The sequence below is a fragment of the Lepisosteus oculatus genome, chromosome 3 (assembly GCF_040954835.1).
Source record: "Lepisosteus oculatus isolate fLepOcu1 chromosome 3, fLepOcu1.hap2, whole genome shotgun sequence".
Taxonomy (NCBI): Eukaryota; Metazoa; Chordata; class Actinopteri; order Semionotiformes; family Lepisosteidae; genus Lepisosteus; species Lepisosteus oculatus.
Genome location: NC_090698.1, coordinates 45,014,352 through 45,026,587, shown reverse-complemented (window position 1 = coordinate 45,026,587; position 12,236 = coordinate 45,014,352). Strand labels below are relative to the sequence as shown.

Below are 12,236 nucleotides of genomic sequence, written 5' to 3'. Positions count from 1 at the left end.
AGTCCTCATTTTTGCCTTTTAAAGGTCTCAGATCTGGATATAATTTAGGTGTTACATTCACATTACTGCATTTCCCTAATTCGTTCTTGAGACGTTCTATTTCTTCTTTTGCTTTTTCTTTTTCACTGTATAGAACTTCATTTCGTTCTGCCAAAGCTTTTAGCTTCACATCAAGACATCAAAAACAATTTAGACATCAAGAACCATCAAACATAATTAGTAATTGTCTTCATCAGCATATGTACTCTGTATACAGTATATAACTGTATTTTATATTAATTTAACTTTTATTCCAAGCATCTTCTTCTGTTCTAATGCTGTATTAGGCAGTTTTCACAGGCAGTGACTGTAAAATGTATTTAATTGTTCAAGGATTTTCCAAAGAACTTGTTAAAACCTCCCCCTTGCAGCTACCCCTCAGTTCACTCAAATGACTGGGGTTCGAGACTGCTTGTCTTTTGGCCAGGAGGCTGGCTGCCTACTAACCAAATGGGTTAAACCAAATTTTTCTAGGTAGTGTTTTAACAGAAAGAATACGGTTCTGGATCCCGAGATGAAGTTAAACAGAAGAGTTTACTACATGCAAGGAACAATAAAGCCGAAGTCTTGTTTCCCGCAAGAAACAACAAAACCGAAGTATTGTTCCAAGTGTCGGTACAAACTTTTAGTTTATATAGCCCTTCCTTGCCACTTCTGATGTCACTCGTTATTATAGTAAAGGGGGGAGGTCATGTGTTTGGCCAGTTTACAGCCTTTTGGCCAAATGTTCAGGGATTAAGTCCCCAGGGAGTTTCCTAGCTCCCATCTGGAATCCTTATCAGTTAACCCCCTTCCTGCCATAAACTCCAGCCTTAGAAGTCTAATCTTCATGCAGAAAGGACTTAAAATAAACCTCGTCTTCACATCTTGTTTCTTACTTCATTCCCCCCTTATAAAATATGGCATACGTCAGTACTGCCTATTTTTTACACATACAATGTCAGGGCAGATCTTTCCTTTCTAGATGTACGGGCATGCATTACCATGACATTGTGCATTCCACGGTTACAACAAGATGTGATTGATGTTTTGTACAAGTGATAGTTACAATTATACATATAAAACAGTCCTAATCCTACAAATAAATAAAGTCCTATCCCAGGACCCAAACGCAGACATCAGCCATGTGGAGATCTATCGTCAGGATCTTGGAATAGCAATATTGACCCAACTCTGATTATCATTTTTGGCTGGTAGATATGACAACACCAGGAATGTATTTATACATATTCCCCAGTAATGCTCCTCAGGCCTAACAAGCACACTGTTGGTTCACCTTACGAAGCATCAGACACAGAAACAGTAACAACATTATTCTTTCTGTTCACTCAGTCTCTGGTGCAGTGGCTCGGTGACAGTGCAATGCGTGGATTCAGCGATCTCATCCTGTCGTTCAGATGGCAGAGTCAGTAGTTAGTGGCACTTGTTATGGTCCCTCCCAGCAGGGTTGCAACGTCTGGCAGGGTATCTCTTCTTCACCCACACCCACTCGCCAGGTATCCGGTCATGTCTTCCCTCTACTGGAGGTCCCCAAGCGTCCGGCACCTGTTCACGAGCCCTGTGCACTGCTTCAATTAACAAACCTACAATACTGTAATAGAGAGTTAGTACATTCAACAGTCCGTTAGCCAAACTTGGCCCTCCAGGGAGTTTCTTTGGCTGCCCATGATGATCTCAAATGGGATCTCAGTCTCACAATTCCATTTGCTCCAGCCCTCAAACTGCACAGGACCACAGGTAGAGCATCTACCCACGGTGTTCCTTCAGTTGATATTTCCCTAGTTGGTCTTTCAGACTGTGGGTGATGGGGGCAATGTAACTTCCACCTCACCCCTAGTGAGGCGATTACAACCTGGCACACCTTCCCAGTGTAGTATGCCCCTAGATCAGTATCCAAGGGGCAGGGCAGTCCGCACCACGGGATCATCTTTGTCATACACCTGGGTATCTGCCAGCATGAATTTCTGGCTACAAAATGGCATTAGGCTGTGAGGGCATGCAGGGGATCTGGTGTGCTGAAGGCCCCACATCCCATCATCATGCAACCCCACATTCTTTTCACATTTTTTCTAACCACATCTATTAGAGGCCTCAACCTGAATTCTCCCTTTTCCCCAATAGAGGTTTCACAGGGGTCTCAGACTCAGACCCAGGATTATTTATTGTGTCATTTACACCTTACTACAGCTACTTCAGTTGGCAGCTGTAAAACTACAAATGAGATCAGAGACAAACCCAGTATTGTTAACTGGAGTCCCTGCCGTGGTGAGAGAATCCTATTTTTCTATAGCCATCCAGAATTGTGGCCTACATGCAACAAATACATAGATTATATACATATACAGTAACCCTTTAACATCTTTCTTTTTACAATCTTCCATCAGTGCTCTAAACTGGCTTGCTGCGCAGAGGCAGTGGAGGGGCATTTTCCGGTCGTTAGCACCTCAAATTCTGTTGCAACAGCTCAGCCTGTTCTCTGTTCTCCCTCATGCGCCAGACCCATCAGTAAACAGTATTACATTTTCTTAAATTTTCACGCTCCCCCACCCTTTGGCTACAGCATCTAATGGTATAATAGTATCCCACCGGATGGTGCCTACCTCCATGCTCCTGCGTCAGCACAGCTGCCCAGAACCCATTTTCCACACTTACATACAAAGGAATGGTTGGGCCATCCGAGGAAACCCGAGTCTCACTATCACGCCCCACACTCTCCCTCGCAAACAACGTCACATTCCCAGAACCTCTGCTTCCCAATCTCATCCCTGATTGAACCCAGCACATTCTCACATTCACCAAATTCCTCAAATTCTCACTCCCTAACCAATCATCCAATCACACCCCTTTCCTTTCAGTATTTAAACCCCCTTCGCACACCTTCCCATGCTCACTATTGAGAAGCCTTCATAGTATTCTCCAGTGCGTGTTTCCAAACTTTTTGACTGATCTCCCGTTACGAATCTTCTGCTTCTGCCTCTTGACCTCGCCTTCTGGATTTTGACTTTTTGATTGTTTTTGGATATCTCTCGTTACCGGACCCTCTGCCTCCCTTTGGATTTGTCTTTTGGATTGTCCCTTTGCTGCTCTGCGTCCTGTGGGATTCCGGTCATGCACAAGGATCCTCCTATTCCACGTATAGGTTCCGTGACAGAATAGTGAGCCATATTAAAATGGATCCAGCGGACCAGAGTCAACTTTCTATTCTCCATGAACACTCCCGGAACCTGGACCTGCTAACTATGGCAGTCCAGCAACTAGCTGACCACTTTGCACTTCCACCGTCTCCCCCATCTGCAGCTCCTGCCCCTTCACCCCCACTTCAAACACAAATTAATCTTCTACCCCCTCACCTCCCGGAAAAATTTGATGGTGACTCCTCCAGCTGTCAGGGCTTTCTGACTCAATGTCAGATGACTTTCCACATCCGCCCAGACTGCTTCCCCACCGATGGAGAAAGAATTGCTTTTATGGTATCTTGCCTCTCTGGATGAGCTCTGGAATGGGCTGGACATCTCCTCTCTCGAAACGCTCCTGAGACTGCCAACTTCCACCTTTTTCAGACAGCTCTACAATCTGCCTTTGGGCAGTTGCACTCTCGCCACCTCATTGTTGCACGCCTCACTTCCCTGACTCAAGGATCTCGCTCTTCAGGACTACTCTTCCAAATTCCGTTTTCTGGCTGCTCAACTCGCTTGGGATCACAATGCCCTGATTCACTACTTCCGCCTCGGATTATCTGATGAACTCAAGGATCACGTTGTGCACCTGCCCCTGGACTTCCCATCAATTGACTCCTTCATTTCTCGAGTTTTTGAACTAGAGGTCAGGCTTCAACAGCGAAGGTCGGACAATCGAACCCCTCCTACACCCTTCCAACTGCCTTCCTTCCATAGACTGACCTCTGAGGAGAGAGATTGCCGACTTCGTGAGGGGCTATGCCTTTACTGCGGTTCCCGTGATCACCTCCGAGCCACCTGCCCAGGTCGCCCTCCTCGCTCCTATCCACCCGCTGTTATGGCCAGTGTCACTTCTTCCTCTCGCAGATCCGGACTCTTTCTCCCAGCCACCCTGTCATGGACTACTGGACAGACCTCTCTCTTCCTAGACTCTGAGAACTTCCTAGACTCTGGACTCGCTTCGTCCTAGAATATTCCCCGTTTGCCAGTCACCCAGCCCATTCGGCTCCTCACTCTTGATGGTTCCCCCCTCTCCCCTGGTCTGGTGAAGTGGCAGACCCCTCCCCTCACTCTTCGCATCGGCGCCACCCACCAGGAAGCCATTCAGTTCTTTTTCATTCAATCCCCTTCTCACCCATTGGTTCTTGGTTTCCCTTGGTTACAGATTCACAACCCACACATCTCCTGGTCACAAAGGGAACTCACAGCCTGGGGTTCCCATTGCCTTTCGCATTGTTGTCAGCTTCCTCAGAAAGTTTCCGTCTCCTGTATATCTCAAGATAACCTCCCCAATATTCCTTCCCAGTACTCAGATCTACACCTTGCCTTCAGTAAACAGAAGGCCCTATCCCTCCCCCCCCATCGCCCATCTGACTGTCCTATAGACCTAATTCCAGGGGTCCTACCCCCTAAGGGCCATGTCTATTCACTCTCCAACCAGGAGACTCAGGCTATGGAAGATTATATCCAGGAGTCCTTGGAATCTGGTTTCATCCGCCCCTCTTCCTCACCTGCCTGCGCCGGTTTCTTCTTTGTTAAAAAGAAAGATGGCTCTCTCAGACCCTGCATTGATTATCGCGGTCTGAACAACATAACTATCAAGAACAGTTATCCACTTCCTCTGATTTCATCGGCTTTGGAATCACTCCGGGGCGCCAGTATTTTTTCTAAATTGGATCTCCACGGTGCTTATAATTTGATCTGCATGCGGGAGGGTGACGAATGGAAGACGGCATTCATTACTACCCACGGTCATTATGAATACCAAGTAATGCCGTTTGGACTGGTTAACGCTCCTGCTGTCTTTCAGGGGTTCATGAACGACATCTTTAGGGATATCTTGCACAAATATGCCCTGGTATACCTGGATGATATTCTAATCTTTTCCCGTAGTCCCCAGGAGCATTACTCTCATGTGCGCGAGGTTCTTCATCGTTTGATTCAGAACAAACTCTACGCCAAATTGGAAAAGTGTACTTTCCATGTTACCAGAATCCACTTCCTTGGCTACATCCTCTCACCCCTGGGCATTGAAATTGACCCTGCCAAGACTGAATCCATACAGAACTGGCCAACCCTCCAGAATTTAAAACAAATTCAACGCTTCCTGGGATTTCCCAATTTTTACCGCCGTTTTATTAGGAATTTCAACTCTGTTGTCTCCCCCATTACAGCTCTGACCCGAAAAGGTCCTCATCAAGGGAAATGGACTCCCGAGGCAGACCAAGCTTTCCTTCATCTCAAGAGACTGTTCACCACAGCCCCCCTCCTCCGCCAGACCCCAACCTTCCATTCATTCTCGAGGTGGATGCCTCAGCCAACGGAGTCGGTGCCATATTATCTCAACGTCATGGAGAGAAGGGTATCCTCCACCCCTGCGCCTTTTTCTCCAAAAAATTGTCCCAGGCCAAGACTAATTATGATGTTGGAGACCGAGAACTACTGGCTATCAAACTCGCCCTGGAGGAATGGAGACACTGGTTGGAGGGGGTCCTACACCCTTTTACTATTCTTACGGATCATAAAAATCTCTCTTACCTACAAACTGCCAAACGTTTGAATCCACAGCAGGCCCGCTGGTCACTTTTCTTTTCTAGGTTCCATTTTTTCATTACTTATACACCAGGATCCAAGAACATAAAGGCTGACGTCCTGTCTCGCCTCCATGATCCTCCTGGGTTTTTGGACCCTCCTGAACCTATTATACCCCCTTGAGAGAATCGTGGCTGCTATTAGATGGGACCTGGAGAACCAAATCAAACGTGCACTTCATAACCAAACCGTTCCCCCCCAATGTCCTCCAGACAGACTCTTTGTTCCTGATACCATACCCTCCACTGCTCTTCGCTGGGGTCATGACTCACTATTTGCAGGTCAGCCCGGTGTCAAACGTACCTTGGAATTTATCTCTAGACATTTCTGGTGGCCTTCAATGAGGACTGATGTTACTGGGTACGTGCAGGCCTGTCCCATCTGTGCCATGTCCAAATCCTCCCGTCTTAAGAAGCCCGGTTTACTCCAACCACTCCCAACCCCTAGAAGACCTTGGTCCCACATCTCAGTGGACTTTCTTACGGATCTTCCTGAGAGTCAAGGCAAAACTACCATTATGGTCGTGGTAGATAGATTCTCGAAGTCGGCTCATTTCATTCCTCTTCCTGCCCTTCCATCTGCTCAAGACATGGCTGACCTCTTCATTCTTCACGTCTTCAGACTTCACTTGGATGCCCGCTGGCTCCGAGGCCGCTGACAATTTCTAGTCGACTGGGAGGGCTATGGTCCTGAGGAACGTTCCTGGGTCTGTGAGAAAGATATTTTGGATCGCAGCCTCATCGATGACTTCATTCGTACTCGCTCTCTGGGGTCGTCAGGAGCAGACCCTAAAGGGGGGGGTACTGTCACGCCCCACACTCTCCCTCGCAAACGACTTCACATTCCCGGAACCTCCGCTTCCCAATCTCATCCCTGATTGAACCCAGCACATTCTCACATGCACTAGATTCCTCAAATTCTCACTCCCTAACCAATCATCCAATCACACCCCTTTCCTTTCAGTATTTAAACCCCCTTCGCACACCTTCCCACGCTCACTATTGAGAAGCCTTCATAGTATTCTCCAGTGCGCGTTTCCAAACTTTTTGACTGATCTCCCGTTACGAATCTTCAGCTTCCGACTCTTGACCTCGCCTTCTGAATTTTGACTTTTGGATTGTTTTTGGAAATCTCTCGTTACCGGACCCTCTGCCTCCCTTATCGACCCAGCCTTTGGATTTTGTCTTTTGGATTGTCCCTTTGCTACTCTGCGTCCTGTGGGATTCTGGTCACGTACAAGGATCCTCCTATTCCACGTATAGGTTCCGTGACACTCAGCACCTGTAAGAGAGCTTGTTTCAAATTATTACAGGCGGGTTTTGCTGCTGGAACCAAGGTAATCCTGTCCTTGTACTGCACTCCCCCCTTAAGCAGATCTGTTAAAAGTTGTGCTCACCCCGTAAAAACATTGCACCCAGGCCCTGTTAAAATTACACAATGCTAGACACAAAAGGGCCTTATCATAACTGCTTAATATTAGACACTCTAAACCTGAAGCAACTCAGACTTGTGGGTTTCCTCGTCAGGGGAAGCACTCAGAATACCATCAACATACTGAGTGATCACAGTCAGTTGAAGCCACATGATACCCTGCTCTGGATAGTCATTCCTTGTAATGCTGCATAACATCCAACACACCATTAACAGTTCACTTTAGGTTTAACCCCTTCAAGCACTGGACTGGGACAGACTTAGGGAGGCTATGAGGGATTTACAGGATCTAATCTTTAGGTAAACAGATCCCTCACAAGACTGTTTATTCTCCCCAGACAAAGCTCTTAGCTGGGTGATACATGTTTCACTGTTCGTCCCTGTCAGTTGAACCACAGGGCAGGTCCTTGCTTCTTTTATCCTACTGTACATGCACTTTCTGCACTATCTGATTTCAAGCCATTCAAATAAATTCAACTGCTGTTTCAACTCTTACAACTAATTGTATATAAATACAAAAACTGATTATTTAACTCCTTTAAGTCCACCTATATGTACTGCATAGTTGGAGAAAAGTGAAAACATGATTAACACTGCTCTGTCATCTTTACAGAGTTGGAGCAGTGTTGGCAACTCTGTTCACTCCCTTGCCAAGTTCACAATCCTGCTTTGAAGCACATAAAACCACAAAAGATGCCAGCTTGAACAACAACCTAACTTATCAACACTCTTACCTCCAGCCGCCACAAAAAAACAGAAAAGATGTTCATAAAAGTAGGAGGCTACCTGTGTGGCAGTAAGCAAAAACAAAGTTACAAGTTTGGAAAACGAGCTTCAGTGCACTGTTTATAAAAGCCACAACCGTCTTGAGCTGTAAGGGCAGCATTTTAATTGCTCTGAATGTGTCTGCAATGTGTACATTTCTGAGGGCCGTGTGTCATGGACAGACCTGGGTTGGGCGTTCGGCGGCACAGGCTTGATTCCATTGGAGAAACAGCGAGAACGCACAAGCGTGGCTTTAGTTAGCACCGGGCAATTCTCACGGGCTTCACCTGAAGGACACAGTAGGAAAGGCATTCCTAAAAAATTTTAAAAGCAACTAGATCACATTTATTTTCTAACCACTTTATTTAATTTAGTGTTGCAGATAGCACACCAGGAAGTGAGCCAAGAGCCCCAGTGCTTGCAAGACAGCAATGCTCATTACTGTACCACCATGCTGCCCATCAGATCTACACACTTATCTAGGAACCTCAGTGCAATAGCGATCTACATATAGTTATTCCTAATTACTGTATATCCCAATGCAGACTTGATCAGTTATTTTTTAACTAAACTATGGAAGAACCCTGGAAAATTCTAATGATGTTTCTACAGATTTTAACTCTGTAAAAACTCATCCCCAGTACTGGAATACCACCATGCCAGCTGAGCTCTTGATTAAGCTAATTCAAAAGTAGTTGGATACCATCAATGCTCAGTTTTTGAGTTTCACACCTGCCTTCTTTCAAGTAATGGACTGAATGAAGTGATTGGACCTTTTGAGATTAAATTCACATTGCAGTCTACAGTATGATACAATGATTGAAATCACCTGGTTTAAGTCTTTGAAAAAGTGGCATCACCAAATACTAATTAACATCATACCATCATTTTGTCTCCTGTTAAGAGATGCTAAGACACAAATAAGACAACTACCACTTAATAAGAAAACTGAGGGCAGAGTAGGTGGAATTTTATTTGTCAGTTTTTATTTTTGCATAACATGTCCGTAGCAGAGTCTTTGAAACCAAAGTCTAAAAGTAGAAACAGGTTGAAAAGGTCAAATCACCAAATAAAAAGAATCATTCAGCCTCAATCATTTAGAGATCAGCCAGAAGGAAAAGTAAAAGACACTCCAGAAGCAGGGTTGAGGAGCATTGCTTTAATAGATCGATCAGTAAATATTAGTCTCTGAAGAGGAACAATCTTACTCTCTAGCTTGATGGCAAGATCAGAACAAGCTGCTGTTTTGCCATGAGAAGGTTTGGGACAGGGGAGAAGAAATAGAAGCAACAGAGGACAGATGCATTGAAAAGCCAGGAATCAACACAATAGGTGACCACACAAACACCAATAATGGGAATCAGTGCACTTTGGCAAAGCAGGTTAATCCCATCAAAGCTCTGTTAATATAGTCCTGATTCCAATTTATCTTGATCATGTCCTCAGCTCTGACAGGGACAGCAGAAAATCTTTTTGTATAGCAACTGCTAATCATGCAGGAGCTCTCAATGTGCCTGGTGTTTCATACATATCCTGAAGCACTGCACACACACAGCCTACTTCATCTCCTCATGCCCTGCCAACATACTGTTGCCCATTAATAACTCACCAAAATCAAAACGATCCTCAAAATCAATAAAACAATACAATGATCCCCAAGGCCAGTCTTACTATCCTCTAAACTTTTACCAAAGGACTCCTTAAAACATTCAAGAAAACTAATGTTAGAAACATAATGTTTTTACCACATCAGCAGCAGCAGAAGAGCCTTTTCTTGATGCAAGGCAGTTTAAAAAGACAGAGCAGAACCAAGTATACAGTAATAAAAAAAATGTTCCCTGATGCTGGAGAATCCTAGATCATGGATAAAAAGGTAAGTTTATTTTCGTTTTGTACAGTTATGAAAGTGGGATGTTAGAAAGGAATAGAGTCAAGTCTGTAATAAATCCCTCTTCATAGGCCATTAGAGAGTTTTTGTTACCAGTGAGGTTTTGCATGTAACTCTGGTACCAGTCCCTATTATCATTAGTGACATCTTAACCAATGGTGTAGCCGACTCACATGTGGGGATTCTGGAAACTCTGCGGGGCACACGGCCCGGGGGTCTCGCAGCAGGTGGGGACACCACTATCAGCCTGTCCTCCTCAGGCTCAGCAGGCCCGTTACAATAGGTCAGTTGTTGTCCCACTATACTCACATCTGAGGTCACCCCTAAAAAACAAGGTCAAAGTTTCTCAACACCCTTCAGAACTGTCACCCTTTTCACCAATCTCACTACACCACTGCCCACAGTAGCAGACGCACTGACACACACACCAACCTCAACACCAGGAGGGCAAATGGAAGAACTGACTGAGAAGAATAATCGGCAAGGTCTTTATCTTCTTTATCTCTTTAACTCTAAATGAGTCCCAGCAGACAGGAAGTTTCAATCTCTACTGTGCTCTACTGTTCAAACCTAGAGCTACTAGGTTACTTTCAGTTCTGCCCAGTCTAACGGCTGGTTTCTCAGCACACACTCATACACACAAGCAAACTCATTCAAACAAATGACAGGCCAGCAGCTCCAGCTGTCAGCACCTTGGTTGGGGCTGCCCTCCACTCTGGAAGCAGCCATCAGCTTTCTGGAGGGGACTCCAGCCAAGCGAGGTTTTGCCACTAAAAGATGGGAGTTATCGGACCTGTAGACAAGACACAAATGGAGACACAGTGGAGAAAAGTGAAAAAATGATAAACACTGCTGTGTCATCTTTACAGAGTTGGAGCAGTGTTGTCAACTCTGTTCACTCCCTTGCCAAGTTCACAATCCTGCTTTGAAGCACATAAAACCACAAAAGATGCCAGCTTGAACAACAACCTAACTTTATCAACACTCTTCACTCCAGCCGCCACAAAAAACAGAAAAGATGTTCATAAAAGTAGGAGGCTACCTGTGTGGCAGTAAGCAAAAACAAAGTTACAAGTTTGGAAAACGAGCTTCAGTGCACTGTTTATAAAAGCCACAACCGTCTTGAGCTGTAAGGGCAGCATTTTAATTGCTCTGAATGTGTCTGAAATGTGTACATTTCTGAGGGCCGTGTGTCATGGACAGACCTGGGTTGGGCGTTGGGCGGCACAGGCTTGATTCCATTGGAGAAACAGCGAGAACGCACAAGCGTGGCTTTAGTTAGCACAGGGCAATTCTCACGGGCTTCACCTGAAGGACACAGTAGGAAAGGCATTCCTAAAATATTATAAAAGCAACTAGATCACATTTATTTTCTAACCACTTTATTTAATTTAGTGTTGCAGATAGCACACCAGGAAATGAGCCAAGAGCCCCAGTGCTTGCAAGACAGAAATGCTCATTACTGTACCACCATGCTGCCCATCAGATCTACACACTTATCTAGGAACCCCAGTGCAATAGCGATCTACATATAGTTATTCCTAATTACTGTATATCCCAATGCAGACTTGATCAGTTATTTTTGAACTAAACTATGGAAGAACCCTGGAAAATTCTACTGAAGTTTCTACAGATTTTAACTCAGAAAAAACTCATCCCCAGTACTGGAATACCACCATGCCAGCTGAGCTCTTGATTAAGCTAATTCAAAAGTAGTTGGATACCATCAATGCTCAGTTTTTGAGTTTCACACCTGCCTTCTTTCAAGTAATGGACTGAATGAAGTGATTGGACCTTTTGAGATTAAATTCACATTGCAGTCTACAGTATGATACAATGATTGAAATCACCTGGTTTAAGTCTTTGAAAAAGTGGCATCACCAAATACTAATTAACATCATACCATCATTTTGTCTCCTGTTAAGAGATGCTAAGACACAAATAAGACAACTACCACTTAATAAGAAAACTGAGGGCAGAGTAGGTGGAATTTTATTTGTCAGTTTTTATTTTTGCATAACATGTCCGTAGCAGAGTCTTTGAAACCAAAGTCTAAAAGTAGAAACAGGTTGAAAAGGTCAAATCACCAAATAAAAAGAATCATTCAGCCTCAATCATTTAGAGATCAGCCAGAAGGAAAAGTAAAAGACACTCCAGAAGCAGGGTTGAGGAGCATTGCTTTAATAGATCGATCAGTAAATATTAGTCTCTGAAGAGGAACAATCTTACTCTCTAGCTTGATGGCAAGATCAGAACAAGCTGCTGGTTTGCCATGAGAAGGTTTGGGACAGGGGAGTAGAAATAGAAGCAACAGAGGACAGATGTATTGAAAAGCCAGGAATCAA

At 44.7% G+C, this 12,236-nt stretch overlaps 1 long non-coding RNA gene across 1 annotated transcript; it reads right to left on the bottom strand.

Moving 5' to 3' along the window:
* Window positions 1–554: 554 nt before the first annotated feature.
* LOC138237721 (uncharacterized) lies at window positions 555–8,276 on the bottom strand. Its single transcript, XR_011189077.1, has 2 exons — window positions 8,188–8,276; window positions 555–7,088 (listed from the first exon to the last, which is right to left on the bottom strand). It is a non-coding gene; the product is annotated as an uncharacterized lncRNA (long non-coding RNA).
* Between the last annotated feature and the right edge of the window lie 3,960 nt (window positions 8,277–12,236).